General features: G+C 37.2%; 1 long non-coding RNA gene across 2 annotated transcripts; it reads left to right on the forward strand.

Moving 5' to 3' along the window:
* The first annotated feature begins 3,292 nt into the window (after window positions 1-3,292).
* LOC143742022 (uncharacterized) lies at window positions 3,293-8,166 on the forward strand. 2 transcript variants are annotated; one of them, XR_013205320.1, is made up of 3 exons: window positions 3,293-3,476; window positions 4,419-4,516; window positions 7,090-8,166. It is a non-coding gene; the product is annotated as an uncharacterized LOC143742022 (long non-coding RNA). The 2 variants fall into 2 exon arrangements; XR_013205319.1 differs by lacking the exon at window positions 7,090-8,166 and adding an exon at window positions 4,692-4,984.
* Window positions 8,167-15,375: the final 7,209 nt, after the last annotated feature.

Here is a 15,375-nt window from a genome sequence, read left to right on the forward strand (position 1 = left end):
CTGTTTAGAAACATTTGTTTCACCACTAGGTGGCATTAAACTGGTAAACTTGTGACCCAGTAACTACTATAGAGTTTTAACTGATCTCAGGTCACTTTTATAGTTTAGGTTCAGTTTTAGTGCTTAACGTGTATAGAAAAATAATGAATGATGGGATACACTTCAAATATCGCTCTGATGGGGTATTAGAGATAATGTGGATTTAGTGTCCATTAAGGGCAATGAGCTTTGGCATTTATCAGACCCAGGACAGTCTTGTGCATTTAACTTCCTGTCAAGTGGCCAAGACTGCAAGTGTGGGCATTGGGACAGGCCAATAATCAACTTCATGAGGTAGGCTGTGAGTACAAGCAATGCTTCATCAGTGAGGATATGGTGAAGAACAATCTTCCTCCACCCAGAGATGACACACTCCTCCTCCCAGGATTCAGTTCTCATGCAAACTTGTATTTCTTGATCCTGCTCTGCACATTTTTGTCTCCCTCATTAAATACATCGGATCTGATTTAAATCAAACACATTTTCAGAGCTTCAAGAACTAAAACTGCTATTAAATAAGAGAGACAAACAAAATGTGCAGCACTGGTTCCCAGGACTTGAGTTGAGCACTACAAACAGTCATCACTGTTGATCCATTCCCACAGTAGTCATCTAATAAGAAAAGAAAAAAACAAGAGGTTATTTACCAGTTGCAGCATTGATTTGAAAGTGCATGATCCCATATATGCTGTATTTAGTCAGTAAAACAAATTTTAGGACAAATAATTTTCATTAATGGCTTGTTTGCAGATTACTTGTCTCAATAGCCAAACATTTCTGCAATAATTTGCATTGACCGAAATTATCCTTAATAGAAATTCAAATTTCAGGTTGTTTAACTGTGTTTAAATGCGGTCTAAAATCAGCTTTGGCTCATAGAGCCACATTCTCTGCCTGTAATGGCTAAATTAATGATGTTTTGAACAAATCAGTTGAATGAATGATTCTTGAGTCACTCACTTGTTTCGTTACTGAATGAATGTCACTTTATCGCTAACTACTGGCGTCTCGATGTAACCTGCAGAAAGAGTCGATGTAAAATCTCCATCAATAATCTGACAGTCTGTCTGTAACTCAGACACAAAAGTCCCAATGCTGTTGGACTGAATATCAACTTCGGAACTTACTGATGTATTAATATAATTTATCTGCTGTGTGTAAATGTATATAAGTACGTGGATTTCTACCCTTAGGGGGGCAATTTAGCTGCATTCCCAATTAAATTTGTTCTCTACTACACGGAGTGAAAGCGACATAGAGCTTTTACCATGTGCAGGTGTTTAAAACCCATGTCCTCCTACATCTGCTGTTTTCACATATTATTGCAGACACTTATTGTCCACGAGGGGCTCTGACACACTATTCTGATCTGGGGCCGTATTCACAAAGAATTTTAAGGCTAAAAGTAGCTCCTAACTGGCGAATTTAGTAGCAACTCCTAAAAATAATGGGCGTGTCACTCCTAACTTTAGGACTCCTAATTTTTTTCACTAAAAGTAATTCACGAAGCATTTTAGCCCTAAAAGTAGCACCTAAGTCTGGGACAGCTTAAAAGAAGTCGAGAGGACTCCTAACTCACTAAGACCTATTCACAAAGGATTGTAGCGCATATCACCGCCTCGCAGTCGTCCGGGGTCCGCCACACAAGCGGGAATGCTGCATTGATCTGCAAACAAATCTTCTCCTATGTCTCACGCTTAGTTTTACTTGATATCCCAGTGTCGAATTTCCCTTTTATTTTTATTTTTTCAGCACCAACTGGGCCAGCAGCAGTAACTGATCCTGCGTCCAGTTGGGCTTTCTTTTTCGTTTTGGCGAGTTCATAATCCACCGTCATTCAACTATTACATTACTTCAATAGGAGCAACATTTACTTGCTTTAAGTAGTCTATTTAGGCTATGGAAGCTTGTTTCCGCCACAGAATGAAAAATAAAAAAGCTAATTGCGACTTTTTATCTCACAACTGCGACTTTATTTTTCACAATTCTGACTTAATATCTCGCAATGAGATAAAAAAGTCGCAATTATTTTAATTTATTTGTATTCAGTGGCGGAAACAAGCTTCTATACTAATAGGATGTCAATTAACCAAGCAAGTGTTAATGCAAGTGTCGTTTTTCATTATTAGGCAAGTGGCGGTTTCATTAGGGTATTAGGCTACCTTAATTTAATTGAATTGAATTCACCACTTTTCTCTCTCTTTCTGCCTTTTTAGAATTACACTTCACTGGGGCCTGCACAAACATGTCATTATATATGCATTTCGATGACATTACTATTATTATTTTGTGTAGGACACAGACATATTTAGATGTCGTAATTCCATGATTTGTTGCGTCTGTGTTATGTTCCGCATGATGGCCCTGTCATCTAACAACCAATCACCGTGATCATTGCGAGGAAACTCGTGCATGAGAATTGACGTCATCCATAGCAACGAAGACTCACTCTTAGTTTAGGAGTTGTCATTTTTCCTTACTAAGAGTAGGTCTGAAAGGCGTTGTGAATAACTTTTAAGAGAAAACTCCTAGCTAAAATATTTTAATGGGATTTAGGAGTACTCCTAGTGGTAAAATAAAATTCTTTGTGAATACGGCCCCAGATCTCATGCCTGTGGCTGTTTAATCAGTAAATAGCCACTATTAGACAGCATTTTAGTCGTAATATCAGCCATTGCATTGGTTTATAGATTTAGACAGTCATTTTGATAAAAAAATGTCTCGATCTGTCCTATGTTTCAATTATAATGTTGCTTTATTATAAATACTGCTTAAACCTACTTGAACTGATACAATAACACGAAGGCATTGTTTAACTGTGAACAAACATGATGCATATCATTTTAAATAACTATAGACAGACAAACAGCTACTTTAAACATACAAAAAAACGTACAAAAAGAAGCAAATCGAACCGTATTTTATGTTTACGCGGTCACCTATTTTTTTTTTACAGTCTATGGTTTACATTTTGAGCACGTGCCTGTGAGTTCAACACATTTCATCTGTTACCCCATCAGTTGAGAGATGATCTGGTTCGTTTTCTAAAACTGGTAGATCCATGTTGCTCTGCTGGTCAAGACCGTGACAAAATCATAGATTTTTCGGAAAATATATGAAATGTATATTTCAGCCTCACCTACAACTGGCCGCCACCTCGATCACGTGGTTTCAAACTGAAGTGCAGTTTTCCATCCGCTCCTCTAGCCGGCGTCAACGTGTTTCAGGTTCAGTCTGACAGCTTCTGATGCTTGACAACATTACGCTTGTTACAGTGGCCACAACACGTACAGACCGTTTAAACTACATAAACTGCAGATGACAGTATTTCAATGTCACTCAACGACACATATTTCAGCCCATAAACAAACAAATCCGATACACGCTGCGATAAAGTTCATGAAGCAAAGATGTCACGCGAGCGACTCAAATGTCATGTAAGTAAGTTAAACTCTAGAGATAAGGTGCTTTTCTCTTGCATTATCTTATTAAGACTTTAAGTCATTATAAAAGTCTTAATATATCTGTGCTCTTAAGCCATTATTTACGTTTTTAAGTAGTTATGTGATGTTGCTTTTTTCTGCTATTTCAAAGCAGGTCTCATTGTCAGGTTATTTAGATTCATATTGTGATGATTGAATGTTGCATTTATTGTGACTAAAATGAACGAAAATGAACTAAAACGCAGAAACGTTCATTTTGTTGTGGCCTTTAACGTTAAGTCTTGTTATTTGACAGCTATGAAGGTCATTCTCTATGAAGATTTATCACAGACTTCATTTGCATTCTGCTCTCCTCTTGAACTCACTGTCAGACTTTTAGAAAAACGAATGAATCAGTTGTTTTGCATTGCCTTTATAGTCTTTAAATTAATCGCCCTCTGATATTCATATTATGAAGTAAGAGTCGTGTTTTTTCTGTTGTTGCAGTCTTACCTTAGGTAATAATCTATGACTTAGAACTATCTATGACCCGTTAACACTTAGATTTGTCATCTTATTTATCTTCATTAATTGTTTATAGTGAATTAAACCTAATCATGACCTTAAAAGTTCCAAATAATGTAAAAATTCCATTAAACAAAAAAACATGTTTTTTGCTTTGTTTGTTTGGTCAGCACTCACAACTGAAGGAGGGTGTTTGTTTCCAGTAGTTCTGTGGCCTGTAAGACAGTAACTTAATTAAAAGAACAGAAGATTGACCCAAAATAGTATTATTGATTCAGCATTCATACTATATATTATATATTTTACACTGTACAGCTTTAGGACTTCAAAGTTAATTCCTAATAGCCTAACTATTATATAGACTAACTTTTAAATTCTGAAGTTTTAGTTATTCAGTATGTAGTAATGTTTGTGTTTATGTTTATTCTACAGAATACAGGATGTGTTTGGAGCGTCCAGTCATCAGAAGCAGAGCTCTGGGACGTGTGGACAGACATTCACTGTAATGATGGACTTCTGCTGATGGAAAGGTAAGACTTTTAACGTGTGAATGGTGTTGTTTGGCGCTAAACATGTAGGTTACCATCATTTTCTTTTTGGAGGGTCACCCCTTTAAAAAGCAAATGATGGGAACCTAAATAGGTGGGGAAGGGACGGCAGGCCAAATTTTTTAGTCAGCTAAATTTTTGTTTTCATTGTATCAAGAAGCATAACCGCTGCTGGACATTGTGACGGGGTTCGGGGGGGACCCGAAACATCCCCGCCCCTTCATACATACACCATTCACTCGTATCACGGAGATCTGGCTGGGATCAAACCAGCAACCTCTGAAACCATGAGGCAGCGCTCATACATGTGAGCCACAGATCTCTTGCTGAGATAAGTGCTGGAACTTATATTTCACTTTTCACCTGGATGACCTGTGATTTTACAATAAATGACACAGAGGTGGGGTTTGAACTTATACATCCAGCGCAACCTTATCCACAACTAATGTGTGTTTAGCCACTTGCACCACTGTGGCTCTCACACTCAGAGCTGGTGTTTTGGCCAGTTTGTTTGATATAATCACAACAATTTAACATAAGCAAGAGTGGGATTTGAACTCAAATCACCTTGATTAAAGCCCAACGCTTTATCAACTGAGCCAGTTGAGTTGAAAGTGTGTTTTGAATGGGTGTTTATTGAGAGTTTTGTTTTATTTGATGGAAAAAATCCCCACCCCTTCATACATACACCATTCACTCGTATCACGGAGATCTGGCTGGGATCAAACCAGCCACCTCTGAAACCATGAGGCAGCGCTCATACATGTGAGCCACAGATCTCTTGCTGAGATAAGTGCTGGAACTTATATTTCACTTTTCACCTGGATGACCCGTGATATAAAAGCCCCTCGTCTCTATCTCAGCTTTACCAGCAGTGAGTGTGTGTTTAGCCACTGCGGCTTTCACACTTATGTCTGACATTTCAGGCACTTTATTGATTATAATGACATTAATTTAATGTAAAAAACAGTGGGATTTGAGCCCATGCCTCTATCACAGCTTCACCAGCAGAGAAGATGTGTTGAGCCACTTTGTTTGATATAATGACAATGTGTGCAATAATGGGGTTTGAAACCTCGCCTCTATCACATTTTCATCACCAGAGAGTGTGCATTAAGCCGCTGCACAACTGTGGCTTTTACACTCAAGGCTGGCGTTTGTGGCACTTTGTTGGTTATAATGACATTGATGTAATGTAAACAATAGTGGGGTTTGAACCCATGCCTCTATCATAGCATCACCAGCAGAGAACATGCGTTTAGCCTCTAGTCACACTCAGAGCCGGTGTTTTGGCCACTTTGTTTGATATTATCACAACAATTTAACATAAGCAAGAGTGGGATTTGAACTCAAATCTCCTTGATTAAAGCCCAACGCCTTATTAACTGAGCCACTGAGTCCATTATGTTGAAAGGGTGTGTTGAAAGGGTGTTTTTATTGAGAGTTTTGTTTAATTTTATTTGATGGAAAAAAACTCAGCAAGTCTGGGATTTGAACTCATGCCTCCAACGCAACCTTATCCACAACTAACATGTTTAACCACTTGGACCACTGTGGCTTTCACACGCAGAGCTGGTGTCTAGGGCAATTTCTTTTTGATTAAAACAACTATCGATAACAATTTTATTTAAATTACTGGGACAGCAATCTGAAGTGGGAATTGAACCTTAACTTGAGCACACTCTTACCATCACAGAACGTGTGTCCAGCCACTTGCGTCACTGTGGCTTCCACAGTGAGAGTTGGTGTTTTGGCCACTTTGTTTGAAATAGACAACAATTTAACACAAGCAAGAGTGGGACTTGAACTCCAGTCTCCTTGATTAAAGCCCAACGCTTTATCAACTGCATCCACTGAGCCACATACTTTGTGAAATTTAACATCACCAGTAATAAGATTTAAATTTAAATCTCCATGATTGAAAGTCAAAGTGTTATCTCCTATGCCACTGAGCCTGGGCCATTAAAGTGTGTTGTTTGATGAGTTTTATTGAGCTTTGATTTACATGGTAAAAATAGTGTGGGATTTGAACCAAGACAAAAGACAAGTTTATCCTCTGAGCCACAGACCTGCACATACTGGATAAGTATAAACACTGTTATCACTGTGTACATTGGAACTAAATATACTGATACTAATTATACTGATAAAAATAATACTAGCGTGTACTTCAAGCCAAAGGTGGACTTCAAGACAAATCATCCAATTCGATTAATTCATTTATGATTAGTTTCTTTGTTTCAGAAAGTGGTAAGGACAGTGCTGGTTATGACATCACAAATCAACATATGAACATTCATTATGCACAGTATTATTTACATTTCCAAGATTAAACATACATGTGAACCGCTACTACAATTAGCAATGTCCAAAAATAATTTTAATTCAAATCAATTTAATTTCATAAACAAATTGAGTGGAGTTTTTAACATAGAGGAGTTGCACAGTTATTTGATTGAAAGGTAATTCTTGCTGACACATCCAACTGCTCAAATGAAGTTGTTGCATTTCATTTGATTACTTATTATTAAATCTGCAACTGTCTGTCTCTGTAGATCAGTGGATAAATGCTTGGATCTGCAGCTTATTTCCTACTGTGGTCCAGGTGGCGCCACTTTCAGTTCAGAACAAGGGATTCATCCATTAATTCCCTTTCACTTACATCTCCTGTTGTTTCATCGAAGAAGATGACGTACAGGTTTGGAATGACGATGTAGAATTTTCATTTTGGGTGAACTATGTCTGCTCAGTTGTGTGCATGTCTGAGGATTATACTGATGTCATTTAGAAATAAACAGTACCAGGATCAGGAATGTGAAAAAATAAAAGGATACATGGAGAGGAGAGGCCCGCACAGATAAATGAGAGAATTCCACACATAGATCCCAAGGTCAGGGCGTAGTGGGAGAGGGATGTCTGTGGGGGATGTGCTGCCCTTCAATTAAAGATACACTGATCTAAAGGGTACCCTAGATGAAAATAAAACAAAGCATCTCAAAAGACTGGCATTCTATCCAGATTATAAGGATAACTAATCAGAGCATCCTGACACTCTGGGAGAGAGACTGACTGGGGAGAGATAGAGATTTCCCAGAGATGGAATCTGTAAAACTTTCACACAGAGAGATAAAGGGAATGGAAGGGGGAAGTATTTCCATGGCAGGGTCTATGTGGCTTAAATCCAGAGCATAAAAGGTGCCAGCTGTCTCTGTGTGTGTGTGTGTGTGTGTGTGTGTGTGTGTGTGTGTGTGTGTGTGTGTGTGTGTGTGTGTGTGTGTGTGTGTGTGTGTGTGTGTGTGTGTGTGTGTGTGTGTTCTAAAGGCCATTTTATAACTTCCAACAGTGCTTTAAAGTGGACTTCCTAACAATAGTTCAGGTGGTGCTTGTGCATAAAATGGAAATGAAATGGCTATGGAAAAGCTAATGGTACTATATAAATAGCTGCTTACCTCAATCACTCCAACAATTCCTCTGTCATCCCTCCATCACCCTCCCTTCCTCTCCATAATTTCTTCCCAAGGGGAACCAGGAAGCCACACCTGTCTACCTTTTCCATATTTCTGAAATACATTTTACCAATTATTCTGATACAAACAATTATTAATTCATTACCATTTATGGATGTATTTCACACACACACACAAAAAAAAAAAAAAAAAAAAAATATATATATATATATATATGTAGGCTTTTTTTTAAATACTTTAAAATTATTTCTCAATACTCTCTCTCTCTCTCTCTCTATATATATATATATATATATAATATTGTGAAATAATTTTAAATTATTTTTTATATATAATATATTTTAAAATGATGTGATCCTTCAGAAATCTCTCTGAAATCCTGGTTTGGTGCTCGAGAAACATTTATTCTTATTATCATCAATGTTGAAAACAGTTGTGCTGCTTCATATTTTTTTTGGAAGCTGGGATAATTTTCTTCAAGATTCTTTGATGTTCAAAAGAGTATCATTAATGTGAAATATAAGTCTTTTGCCACATTCAGACATGAAAATCACTCACCTGTCGGCGAAATTATGATATATTATGATGTGAGAGAGAAATTTAAGTCATTAAATTCAAGTTCACGAAAACGTTTCCCTCCGCTGCGGCTGTCAGTCATTCTCCATTCAGCATCAAACAGCGCGTCGCGTTCGGTTAACCTTTCAACCTTTCGCGTTCGGTTCAACCTTTACAGTCTATGGTTACAACAAAGTCAACGATGAAACTCTCTCCAAGATGATTCAATGTTAATATTATTATACTTGATCTGTAGATAAAGCTCTATGGTTTCGCATAAAATGACTATCTTGCTGGACTTTATTGCTGTATCTTAATCATGTTCCTTTCTAACGTGTGTCTGTTAGATCACAACACTGGAGAGCACTATAATTGTTCTTCACGCGCACAGTAACTGAAATTTAAAACTGTTAAAAGAAAAGGCTCAATAAATATTGCATAGATAGATACTGTATAATACACTACGTATCAATATGTCTTTCCTTTGTGCTTTGAACTTTTCAATGCGGACTCGACGGGCTGCGCGCTGTGACTCTGTGTTGTTTCAAGCGCATCATTCTGCGCTAGGGATGCGCATTAGCGCTTTGTGCCGCACTGTGTTGGATCCTTTCATAATCATATAATACTTTTGCGCAATGAAAGATTATTAATAGCATTTTTTGTTCTGTCCTATCTATCATATGTTGCTGCCTCATTAAACAGCTGTGATATACATTTAAAAAAAATCTTAATTTTATAGTAGCCTAGACTATATAAAAAATAATTGATCTTTCTGATTTTTATCGTTTTTCATTAATGTATTTTACAACAATACAAAGAGCAAAGTGTAACGATTTACCAGATTTAGTGTCTTATTTGTTCCCCACTAAATAATGTTTTTTTCACTAAATGTTCAGATTTTATAAAATTATTGTACACTTGTGATTTTTCTAGACTAAATTTTACTGCTGAGTTATCCACTAATGTAGTTTATAATAGAATTTTTGTCATAGTTTATGATCATATTTTTTTTTTATTTGTTGTTTTTCTTTATAATGAAGTTGTCTGTATGAAGTAGATTGTGTTTAACACACAAAAGAGTGATTATCAGTTCAACACAGAGTTATAGAAATTCTATTAGATTTTTTTTTTAATTGCGCTGGTATGCAAAAAATGCATCTAAAAATGCATCAGATTGATGCTTTAAATATGGAATATATAATATTTTCTTTCGGGGAAGCATGCCCCCGAACCCCCCTAGATGGGTAATATCCTTCTCACCTTTTTCACCGCTGAACCATTTTCATGCATGAACATTATACATGTTTTTACTGTGACTTTTAATCTATTGAATGCAACCTTGCCGAATAAAAGTATTTAATGACAATTTAGACAACCTGCCATTGTGTGATGTTCGTTGACTTAAAATAGGTAATTGAAAGTAATTTTCTGTGGTGTCATCGATGTTGTGCAACAAATGCTGATGCTGATTTGTATCCTACTAGGAACATTCTTTGACGTCTGTGGAATGTGAATGATCGATCATTCTTCTGTCTTATGTGAGTTCCTCTTTGACTTTATGCATTACCTTAAAGTAGCAGACTGGAAGTGGCCTCTGGCAGGCCCACACCCACACTTCCCATTTCCTCCTATAGAAACACAGGGATCACCCAACAACTGTTTCTGGGGAAGCTCCCTTTTGGCAGCTTCCTGTGTCACTCCCAATCTGTGAATAAACAACGTTTCTGAGTCTGACTAATGGGCGTCTGAAGACCCCCAACCCTACACAAAATCTTTTTCCGCTTCATCCTGCTCTTTCCTTCCTCCTGTGACCTTCTTTAGATATTATGCACTTGAAGTCTTGAATGTATGCTAAACACTCCTTTTGGGTCACATTGATCTCTTAAAGTCAGGGACAGGCTAATAATAACACAGGCCAACTGCATCCTTCTTTTCAGACATACCCAGACCTGGACAGGGACCCATCAAAAGTGACCCAACCCAACGAGGCAGCCACATGGTCATGAAGAGGGCTGGTGTAAATCTCCTGTCCTGGCTCCATCACCCCAGCATGAGGCTCTACAGTAGCATTCTGAGATAATCTACAGGCTTTGGGGTATCAATCCAGAGGCAGATAGATGATCCTTCTACAGGCCAAAGGTCATATCTGAACACCTACACACCGATTGTTTACTTGGAAAAGTTAAGAGTCTGTTCCACCACTGTTCTTGGTAAATGTCTTGAAATAGTCACCTCATCTCATGATCCATCACAATAATATATGCATGATGCATCACAATAATGTCACTTTCTGCCAACACCATTAGTGAAATGGCAAGTTAGTCGCTTAATGCAAGATACATTTATGTATAAATGTACTAAAGGACATTTGTGTTAAATTGTCAGGGTTGTTTAGTCTAGATTCAAAGCTGTGGAGGACTTGGAGTGCCGCTTAAAAAATAAAATGAATTATTTTAATAAAATAATGTTTAATTCAAAAATAAAAATGTAAATGTATAAACCACTTGTTTTTATTCATGTTAGACAAATCTAACAAAAACATAATACATTTTACACTCAAACAGATAAAGAAAATTAATATGTTAATGATTTATAAAAATGTGATATAAATGATATAAAAGTTATTGTTTTATGATGGCACTCCTAGTCCTCCATACAAAGGGCCTCATTAATTATCAGTGGTTCTTTCAAAGGTATGTTTCATTAATATTTCTGATATTAAGGACTTCAACTGATCAAATTATGACTTTAGCTGAGCAGATTATAAAGTTGAAAACCCCTTGTAGACTTGCATTGAAGGAGGCATATCTATGGACTAGATTAGAATATCACAGGGACTTGGAGGTGGGCTCTTTTCAATTGGACCAATTGGAAAACACCCAGCAACCGCCTATAACCCCCTAGCAGCAACTTTTAAAGAGCAAACATCTTTCTTCCGAATATTTAAAAAATATAGTTCACTAGGCAAGCTGTCTAATGCTCCTCTAAACTAGTATAACCAAGATATCTTTTTTTACGGTTCCACAATAATCAAAAAGTTACATGGTGTGCAGGATCTAGTAGACCTGGTGGACCTAAAAGACTTTACTTTACACACTATAAGACTTGCTCCTGCAGTAGAGACCTGATCTGACTGCTACGACTGCTATCTGTTTAAAACGAGGAGGTTTTAAACATGTCGGACAAAAACAAGTGCTTTGGAGTGGTATAAATAAACAAGGGATTTGTGGAGAGTGGTACTGTCAGCAGGAGATGAGAAAAATAAACTAGATCATACCATTGGAGGAGTTACTCGTTCAAACCCATTCTCACACACACACAAGCTGCTTTTTTTCTCCCGGGGATTGACTCCAGTTGGTACCAGGCTTCTGATAAGGAGGTGCAGTGTTCTGTGTCATGTCAACTCCTAAATCACACACTTTCAAGGGTATTCTCTCTCACTCACACACACACACACACACACACACACACACACACACACACACACACACACACACACACACACACACACACACACACACACACACACACACACACACACACACACATGCATTTATCTCACAGTAAAAGAGAGTTCAAACAACACAGGCAAGATTATGCAAATATTTGTTTGATCAATCAGAGACACCATGCAGAATGTCTTAGATCTCAACACTGTTTTGAATCTGTTACATTCATGTGTCATGCTGCTTGTACTCCTCTGGCCTTTTAAACTTTGATTTTTAAAGCACACACAGATACACGTTGACCACCTGTGCCTCTGAGAGTGTGTTCAGTCTGTCAATTTTTCATTGTACCATAACTATCTATACTTACTGACAAACCACAACTCATCCCTCCTGGACAACTCTGCTAAAGACTTTCCTATGTGGGAGTATGACAAGCTGTTTGATGAAGTCTTGAAGATAAAAAAGGTAAATGTTTGGCGATTTAATTTAGTAAGCAATAAATAAATAAATGAAATACTAATTTCTCCCTGTTCCATGGTTCACAAAGTTATTTAGCAGGCAGCTGTCCTGGCAGTTTTTATTTTACGAAAGTAAATGGGTACTGCACCTGTTAAACTCAATACAACTCTTGTTTTTTTCTTCTAAATTGTCTCCATGATTTTCTGAGCCTAGATATGGCGGGGCCCTCAATGGCCTCTGTAAATTGCCAAGTGGAAAAAAAGCCCATACAAAATAAAATTAAATAATTTATTATTAAATAAAATAACTCAGCCTCACGCTCTGATACCTGTGTTGTTTTGCACATTTTATACAACAAACAGTAGAGATGTCTTCATTTCAAGGGACAAGAGGGTGGTTAAATGATGACAGAATTATAATTACATTTAAATTAATTGAACTATTCCTTCAAAAACAAAAATGTCACCAACACCCTGCCCTCTGTCTTCTTTGCAGGATGAATCATTCCGAACTGCTCACACATCTGAACTCACAAAACATGTTATAGGCAATAATTTCAGAAAACTGGAACATGGAATGTGAACGCTTGACATCTACAGTGCACAGTACACACTTTCCACATATCTGAAGAACACATGCCATAAATCTCAGGATAAATTCAATAAAAAAACCTTTAAAAATCGTATTCATCATGGGGGAGGCTTCACCCTGCCTTGTCAGTGCTTGGCACGCAGTCTCAGCACATCTAAAGAGGGAGAGTGAATGAGCGCCCGCATTCTTGGAATGCTCTTACCATTGTGGCTCTTTAATGAGGGAGGGTGAGCGCGCGCTCTCCCTGTGACAAACCTCTCACCAACGATGGATGGGAGGCGTGAAGCCAGACGTGAGAGCACCAACCTCCAGCCTTGCGACCCCCGAGCTGTTTAGCATGCGCTCCGTCACTCGCCACTCTGCGAAGTGTGTCAGAAGGGCTCCCTCGAACATCTAGCTCAACAAAGTTCTCTAGTTCTACAAATGCTTTACATTAAAAGATAGAGCTGGATGTGTGTGAGTGGAGTATTAATAGTCTCTTGTCCTGTGAGGTTAACCTTTCCAACCCAAATAATCTGAAATTGAACTGAAGCATTAACATTGGATGGTAAAATCACTGGAAAACTGTACCTTTCATGGGCCGTCCCTTGACCATAGTATGTTTAAAGGGCTACTTTGTGCAGCTCTTGCCCCCCCAGAGGTACAACCTATACCATATGGTGAGGTATGTACTTACAGAGCCTGCCAACCACTTCAAATGTGGAAACCCACGTATTTACGAAATCCTCGCTTGGAGCAATGACCCGTCAAAGTTCGTCGCAATGCAAAGTCTATGCAAAAATGAAATAAAAAAAACGTCTGGACTTCCAGAGCAATACCAATATAAACACCTCATTCCTTTGCTCAGCTGCTGGCATTATGACACAATTGTGAGAATCATGGAGCATTACACTTGATAACACACCCAAGGCTCACATCTCAGCTAAACCGATAAAGAACAGAAGTGTCTGATCAATTTAAAACAATTTGCTTCTACAATGGATTCAATCTCCAAAGGTTTCGTGTTTAAAGTGTTAAGAGCAAACAGCCTATCTTGGCATCTATTTCAGGACAGAAAGAGACGCCCAGGAAGTATGACCAACACCCATATGTTTATCTCCCTTTGTACAGCACCCAAAACATTTCCCCTCTACCATTCATAACAATCACACATGGCATGACCGGAGGTTGGTCACCGCTCTGATCTAACGTTTCCTATTGACAGCTTGTAACAGAGGGGCTTCTTTGGGCCCACACTGAGTTAATGCTATATTTAATGGAGCATAAGTAGATCCCCATGAGTGGAGGTCACAAAAGGTCACAGTTCATGAAACTAAAATTGAATGGAGGTATTGTCTTTTATGGCACTTAAAAGTAAACATGAATTTCCCAGACTAAAACAGGAGCTTTTGAAGTCTGGTTGTCATGGTTTTTGGCTTGGTGACTGTGGTGTGTGCTGGCAGCGTCAGATCTGGCCTTCACAGCAAACGCCACAGCAGCTGCGCTTACACATAGCTTTCTCAGACAAATTAACCCATTCATTGACGTTGATGACCATCACCAAATACCGCATCTGTTGACATACAAGGCAAATTCTCAAACTAATATACTGGAAAAAAATACAAATTACAAAGTCTATAATTTAAAAGCAACACATAAAAATTATGCATATTGTGACTCCCTGGTTATTGTCTTAAATGATTAAAATAAATTAAATTAAAATATTAAATTTAAAAAAGTTAAACAAAAAAAATATTTTATATCAAATAATGTAATAGTAATTATTATACATATTAGTAATATAATAATATGCAATATTTAGTTATGTAATTTAATATTGATTGAAATATATATTATTATATTTATAATCTATTTATTTATTAATCTAATTATAATAATCTATTATTATTATTATGTCTAGCCCATGCACAAAATATTTTATTATATTATTAACAAATTATATAATTAAAAGTACTATTATTAGTAATGTTATGTTAGCAATGCAATATACAATTAGCATATACATTATATATATAGAGAGAGGGGCTAAATTTTACTTAAATTAATACATTGTTAGCTAACTGCTTGATTTGTATATGTATTTATGAAATGCATAACTTGACAGTCACCTCTGATAACAGATCACTCTAAATTGTAATGTAGACATGCATTTTCTGTAAAGCTACATGCTTTGAAACGATGTGAATTGTGAAAAGCGCTATACAAATAAATTTGAATTGAATTCACATTTATTTGTATAGCACATTTATTTGTATAGCGCTTTTCACAATTCATATCGTATATATTATTGTCCCACACCTTTAATTGTGTAAAAACAATA

Source organism: Siphateles boraxobius, unplaced genomic scaffold (genome assembly GCF_051911475.1).
Source record: "Siphateles boraxobius isolate OS27281-9 unplaced genomic scaffold, OSU_SipBor_1 19, whole genome shotgun sequence".
Classification (NCBI taxonomy): Eukaryota; Metazoa; Chordata; class Actinopteri; order Cypriniformes; family Leuciscidae; genus Siphateles; species Siphateles boraxobius.